General features: G+C 45.1%; 1 protein-coding gene and 1 long non-coding RNA gene across 2 annotated transcripts in view; one reads left to right on the top strand and one right to left on the bottom strand.

Moving 5' to 3' along the window:
- The window catches only part of LOC137627685 (uncharacterized), a 561,261-nt gene that overhangs the window by 208,050 nt on the left and 345,711 nt on the right, over nucleotides 1–7,500 (top strand). The gene's annotated exons all lie outside the window — the stretch shown is intronic.
- LOC137627683 (BTB/POZ domain-containing protein 6-like) overlaps nucleotides 1–7,500 on the bottom strand; it is an 81,327-nt gene that overhangs the window by 65,833 nt on the left and 7,994 nt on the right. The window lies entirely within an intron of this gene.

Here is a 7,500-nt window from a genome sequence, read left to right as displayed (position 1 = left end):
AAACGGCGTGTTAAAGAAGTGTTAGGAGGAAGGAGAAGAGGAAGAATGGAGGATCTATCTAGTAGTTGATAGATGGTGTGGATGAGGTGTTGGAAAGTGAGAGACAGGTGAATGATGTCTTGCGTTCACTGGGGTTCAGTTCACCTTTTGTATAGGTGAACTGTATAGAGCCGACAAGAGTTCGGGAAGTTCTACGTTCATAATAATAATAATAATAATAATAATAATAATATCCTCCTCTATGTAATAAGGAGCAAGTGTCCGGCTATGTATATACATTTATTTATACCCACACATAGACACACAACACATATATATATATACATATATATATATATATATATATATATATATATATATATATATATATAAACTTTTTTCTTTTCCACTCACACCAAGCAATCCCCTTCCAGGATAACATATATATGCATATCTATCTAGATATTTATCTATCATTTTTACCGCGTTGTTAACACCTGTATTTATGATAATAATAATAATAATAATAATAATAATAATAATAATAATAATAATAATAATAATAAAAGACTCTTTTCGCCCCCGAACAATTTACATCTGGAAACACTTGTCATTTCGAAACGTCCGAGAGCCATTTGGCAGCCGGCTGCTGTGTTCTTACGGGAGAGTCTGATGGACGGTGTAATCAAGTTCATTGCCACAATGCATGGATACGATTTGACGTGCCTGTTGATAAGTCCGGAATTCAATTTTCGAGCAGTTACAGAACTCGGTGTTTGAATCTCTATTCCATTTGGGTTTTCCATAAAAGATTCCCGTTTTGTTTAAAGGCCTCTCATGAATGGCAGGGTCATTAAAATTTGAGTACCAGTTGTACCAGGTTTTAGATTATGTGATCCAATGAGATAATTATAAAAAAAAAATAGAAGACTCTTCCAGAAGGCTAGATTTTAGAAAGAGTTTAGTTTCCCTTAATTTTGTTTGAAGAAATACATTAGTAATGACATCTGAATTCCAAAATCCTTGGCAGTTACTCATTATATTACATTGGATCCCTCTTTGGTTTAAAGGTTTAAAGGCCACTCATGAATGGCAGAAGTAAGGAAGAGTGACATTGCCATATCAAGCAGGACAATGCCCTAGAGACTGACCTTATATACATATGATCAGCACCCAAGGCCTCCCCACCCAAGCTAGGAACAATGAGGGCCAGGCAATGGCTGCTGATTACTCAGCATACATACCTATAGGCTCCCCTTAACCCCCCATCCTCAGCTCTCAAGAATGGTGAGGTTGCAGTGACCAAAGAAACTAACGAGTTTGATCGGGATTCGAATCCCAGACTGGCGTTCACAAGTCAGGGACATTACCACACCGGCCACCACAATGTTTTTTCACCCCGTTGGTTTGACTATTATCTTTAAGTCTATTGGAAGCGTCCCAGCCTGGCGTTCTGCTGAACGAGAGATCGAGTCCCGGTCAAACTCGTTAGTTTCTTTGGCCGCTGCAACCTCACCCTCATTGTGAGCTAAGGATGGGGGGGGTTCGGGGTACCCTATAAGTCTATCTGTTGAGTCATCAGCAGCCATTACTTGGCCCTCCTTGGTCCTACCTTGGGTAGAGAGGGGGCTTGGGCGCTGATCATATGTATATATGGTCAGTCTCTAGGCCGTCGTTCTGCTTGATAGGGCTGTGTCACTCTATTGCCTCTGCCTTTCATGAGAACTTTAAAAACTTTAAAACTATATACTTAGGTATAGTGTCAAACTCTAACCCAAGACAGTGGAAGACCATGGTACAGAGGCTATGGCACTACCCAACACTAGAGAACAATGGTTTGATTGTGGAGTGTCCTTCTCCTAGAGGAATTTGCTGCGTTTGGATAGGCAACTACTATTTCGAGTGTCGTGATGTAACGAGTTTCCTGACCAACGTCCGGGAAAAATAGAGTGAAGAATGGGGGCAGTTTAACAGTTCCAAGACCGGATGTTTCAGTTTATTTTTCATGTGCTTCTCAACTAATTTTCATTATACAATACAGGTATGTACGATTGGAGTAATCTAAGATTGAAAATTACTTATCTGGTAAACGAAAATCGGATGGACACGTTTAAGGTTTAAAGATCGCTCGTGAATGGCAAAGGCAAGGGACAGTGACATTGCCCTATCAAGCAATACAATGACCTGTCCTAGAGACTAAACAAGTATACTTATAATCAGCGCCCAAGCCCTCTCCCCACTCAATCTAGGACCAAGAAGTGCCAGGCAATGGCTGCTGATGACTCGGCAGGTAGATCTATAGGCTCCCCCAATTCCCCATCCTTAGCTTACGAGGATGGTGATGCTACCCTATCAAGCAGGACAATGCCCTAGAGACTGACCATATATACTTATAATCAGCGCTAAGGCCCTTCCACCCAATTTAGGACCAAGAAGGGCCTGGCAATGGCTGCTGATTATAGGTAGACGTATAGGCTCCCCCAATTCCCCATCCTTAGCTTACAAGGATGGTGATGCTACCCTATCAAGCAGGACAATGCCCTAGAGACTGACCATATATACTTATAATCAGCGCTAAGGCCCTTCCACCCAATTTAGGACCAAGAAGGGCCTGGCAATGGCTGCTGATTATAGGTAGACCTATAGGCTCCCCCAATTCCCCATCCTTAGCTTACAAGGATGGTGATGCTACCCTAGCTAGCAGGACAATGCCCTAGAGACTGACCATATATACTTATAATCAGCGCTAAGGCCCCTTCCACCCAATTTAGGACCAAGAAGGGCCTGGCAATGGCTGCTGATTATAGGTAGACCTATAGGCTCCCCCTATTCCCCATCCTTAGCTTACAAGGATGGTGATGCTACCCTAGCTAGCAGGACAATGCCCTAGAGACTGACCATATATACTTATAATCAGCGCTAAGGCCCTTCCACCCAATTTAGGACCAAGAAGGGCCTGGCAATGGCTGCTGATTATAGGTAGACCTATAGGCTCCCCCAATTCCCCATCCTTAGCTTACAAGGATGGTGATGCTACCCTAGCTAGCAGGACAATGCCCTAGAGACTGACCATATATACTTATAATCAGCGCTAAGGCCCCTTCCACCCAATTTAGGACCAAGAAGGGCCTGGCAATGGCTGATGATTATAGGTAGACCTATAGGCTCCCCCAATTCCCCATCCTTAGCTTACAAGGATGGTGATGCTACCCTAGCTAGCAGGACAATGCCCTAGAGACTGACCATATATACTTATAATCAGCGCTAAGGCCCTTCCACCCAATTTAGGACCAAGAAGGGCCTGGCAATGGCTGCTGATTATAGGTAGACCTATAGGCTCCCCCAATTCCCCATCCTTAGCTTACAAGGATGGTGATGCTACCCTAGCTAGCAGGACAATGCCCTAGAGACTGACCATATATACTTATAATCAGCGCTAAGGCCCCTTCCACCCAATTTAGGACCAAGAAGGGCCTGGCAATGGCTGCTGATTATAGGTAGACCTATAGGCTCCCCCAATTCCCCATCCTTAGCTTACAAGGATGGTGATGCTACCCTATCAAGCAGGACAATGCCCTAGAGACTGACTATATATACTTATAATCAGCGCTAAGGCCCCTTCCACCCAATTTAGGACCAAGAAGGGCCTGGCAATGGCTGCTGATTATAGGTAGACCTATAGGCTCCCCCAATTCCCCATCCTTAGCTTACAAGGATGGTGATGCTACCCTAGCTAGCAGGACAATGCCCTAGAGACTGACCATATATACTTATAATCAGCGCTAAGGCCCTTCCACCCAATTTAGGACCAAGAAGGGCCTGGCAATGGCTGCTGATTATAGGTAGACCTATAGGCTCCCCCAATTCCCCATCCTTAGCTTACAAGGATGGTGATGCTACCCTATCAAGCAGGACAATGCCCTAGAGACTGACTATATATACTTATAATCAGCGCTAAGGCCCCTTCCACCCAATTTAGGACCAAGAAGGGCCTGGCAATGGCTGCTGATTATAGGTAGACCTATAGGCTCCCCCAATTCCCCATCCTTAGCTTACAAGGATGGTGATGCTACCCTAGCTAGCAGGACAATGCCCTAGAGACTGACCATATATACTTATAATCAGCGCTAAGGCCCCTTCCACCCAATTTAGGACCAAGAAGGGCCTGGCAATGGCTGCTGATTATAGGTAGACCTATAGGCTCCCCCAATTCCACATCCTTAGCTTACAAGGATGGTGATGCTACCCTAGCTAGCAGGACAATGCCCTAGAGACTGACCATATATACTTATAATCAGCGCTAAGGCCCCTTCCACCCAATTTAGGACCAAGAAGGGCCTGGCAATGGCTGCTGATTATAGGTAGACCTATAGGCTCCCCCAATTCCCCATCCTTAGCTTACAAGGATGGTGATGCTACCCTAGCTAGCAGGACAATGCCCTAGAGACTGACCATATATACTTATAATCAGCGCTAAGGCCCCTTCCACCCAATTTAGGACCAAGAAGGGCCTGGCAATGGCTGCTGATTATAGGTAGACCTATAGGCTCCCCCAATTCCCCATCCTTAGCTTACAAGGATGGTGATGCTACCCCAGCTAGCAGGACAATGCCCTAGAGACTGACCATATATACTTATAATCAGCACTAAGGCCCCTTCCACCCAATTTAGGACCAAGAAGGGCCTGGCAATGGCTGCTGATTATAGGTAGACCTATAGGCTCCCCCAATTCCCCATCCTTAGCTTACAAGGATGGTGATGCTACCCTAGCTAGCAGGACAATGCCCTAGAGACTGACCATATATACTTATAATCAGCGCTAAGGCCCCTTCCACCCAATTTAGGACCAAGAAGGGCCCGGCAATGGCTGATGATTATAGGTAGACCTATAGGCTCCCCCAATTCCCCATCCTTAGCTTACAAGGATGGTGATGCTACCCTAGCTAGCAGGACAATGCCCTAGAGACTGACCATATATACTTATAATCAGCGCTAAGGCCCCTTCCACCCAATTTAGGACCAAGAAGGGCCTGGCAATGGCTGCTGATTATATGTAGACCTATAGGCTCCCCCAATTCCCCATCCTTAGCTTACAAGGATGGTGATGCTACCCTATCAAGCAGGACAATGCCCTAGAGACTGACTATATATACTTATAATCAGCGCTAAGGCCCCTTCCACCCAATTTAGGACCAAGAAGGGCCTGGCAATGGCTGCTGATTATAGGTAGACCTATAGGCTCCCCCAATTCCCCATCCTTAGCTTACAAGGATGGTGATGCTACCCTAGCTAGCAGGACAATGCCCTAGAGACTGACTATATATACTTATAATCAGCGCTAAGGCCCCTTCCACCCAATTTAGGACCAAGAAGGGCCTGGCAATGGCTGCTGATTATAGGTAGACCTATAGGCTCCCCCAATTCCCCATCCTTAGCTTACAAGGATGGTGATGCTACCCTAGCTAACAGGACAATGCCCTAGAGACTGACCATATATACTTATAATCAGCGCTAAGGCCCTTCCACCCAATTTAGGACCAAGAAGGGCCTGGCAATGGCTGCTGATTATAGGTAGACCTATAGGCTCCCCCAATTCCCCATCCTTAGCTTACAAGGATGGTGATGCTACCCTATCAAGCAGGACAATGCCCTAGAGACTGACTATATATACTTATAATCAGCGCTAAGGCGCCTTCCACCCAATTTAGGACCAAGAAGGGCCTGGCAATGGCTGCTGATTATAGGTAGACCTATAGGCTCCCCCAATTCCCCATCCTTAGCTTACAAGGATGGTGATGCTACCCTAGCTAGCAGGACAATGCCCTAGAGACTGACCATATATACTTATAATCAGCGCTAAGGCCCCTTCCACCCAATTTAGGACCAAGAAGGGCCTGGCAATGGCTGCTGATTATAGGTAGACCTATAGGCTCCCCCAATTCCCCATCCTTAGCTTACAAGGATGGTGATGCTACCCTATCAAGCAGGACAATGCCCTAGAGACTGACTATATATACTTATAATCAGCGCTAAGGCCCCTTCCACCCAATTTAGGACCAAGAAGGGCCTGGCAATGGCTGCTGATTATAGGTAGACCTATAGGCTCCCCCAATTCCCCATCCTTAGCTTACAAGGATGGTGATGCTACCCTAGCTAGCAGGACAATGCCCTAGAGACTGACCATATATACTTATAATCAGCGTTAAGGCCCCTTCCACCCAATTTAGGACCAAGAAGGGCCTGGCAATGGCTGCTGATTATAGGTAGACCTATAGGCTCCCCCAATTCCCCATCCTTAGCTTACAAGGATGGTGATGCTACCCTATCAAGCAGGACAATGCCCTAGAGACTGACTATATATACTTATAATCAGCGCTAAGGCCCCTTCCACCCAATTTAGGACCAAGAAGGGCCTGGCAATGGCTGCTGATTATAGGTAGACCTATAGGCTCCCCCAATTCCCCATCCTTAGCTTACAAGGATGGTGATGCTACCCTAGCTAGCAGGACAATGCCCTAGAGACTGACCATATATACTTATAATCAGCGCTAAGGCCCCTTCCACCCAATTTAGGACCAAGAAGGGCCTGGCAATGGCTGCTGATTATAGGTAGACCTATAGGCTCCCCCAATTCCCCATCCTTAGCTTACAAGGATGGTGAGGTTGCAGCGACCGAAGGAACTGACGAGTTTGAGCGGGACTCGAATCCCAGTCTGGCGATCACCATTCACGGACTTGTTTCCTTTCCTCACTGGCCTATTTTCGCTGTTAGGGCCCCTGGGCTTATAGCATCCTTCTTTTCCAACTAGGGTTATAGCTTAGCAAGTAATAATAATAATAATAATAATAATAATAATAATAGGAGTAGAAGTAGTAGTAGTAGCAGTAGCAGTAGTTACAATAACAGCAGTAAAAGTAGTATTGCTATATTGCTGCTCACATTTTTTTTCCAAACTAGAGAATTTGCTTATGTAAATAGTGAAAATACCACGATTACTACCGCCGACAGAACTAGACTAGTTGCGAACACAGCGTAATCTGGCCTCTTGTGCCTGGGGGTCCCTAACGAGTCTCTTTTTTTGTGCGAAGAACCTATTACGGCCGGCCATAAAATCGTGTTTCCATTAACTTTACTCAGCAGAACGTCACATGCAATGTACGGCCTCGTTTAGAAAAATCAGGTATATCATATTGTGATGTAGGATTTAAATATCACCCTCGCTATTTTTATGGGAATATAATTACGGGTTTTTTTAGGCGATGACGTATAAAGATGAAGTGAACAATATTGTCAGGGAGAGAGTGAGGGGGAAATTGCGATGGGAGGGGAATGATGATGATGATGAAGCTGGGGATGATGATGATGATGATGATGGTGATGAAATAACGTTTGTGAAACGATTGCTTGCGCGTTGAAAAGGGTGATGAACATTTCCATTTAAACGAGTGTGTGTAATAACATGCATAAGAACGAACATATAACATCCATAGGAACGATCATATTTAATGCTCGGATATGTA

This window comes from Palaemon carinicauda, chromosome 35, assembly GCF_036898095.1.
Source record: "Palaemon carinicauda isolate YSFRI2023 chromosome 35, ASM3689809v2, whole genome shotgun sequence".
Taxonomy (NCBI): domain Eukaryota; kingdom Metazoa; phylum Arthropoda; class Malacostraca; order Decapoda; family Palaemonidae; genus Palaemon; species Palaemon carinicauda.
This window is presented reverse-complemented; position numbering and strand designations above follow the sequence as displayed.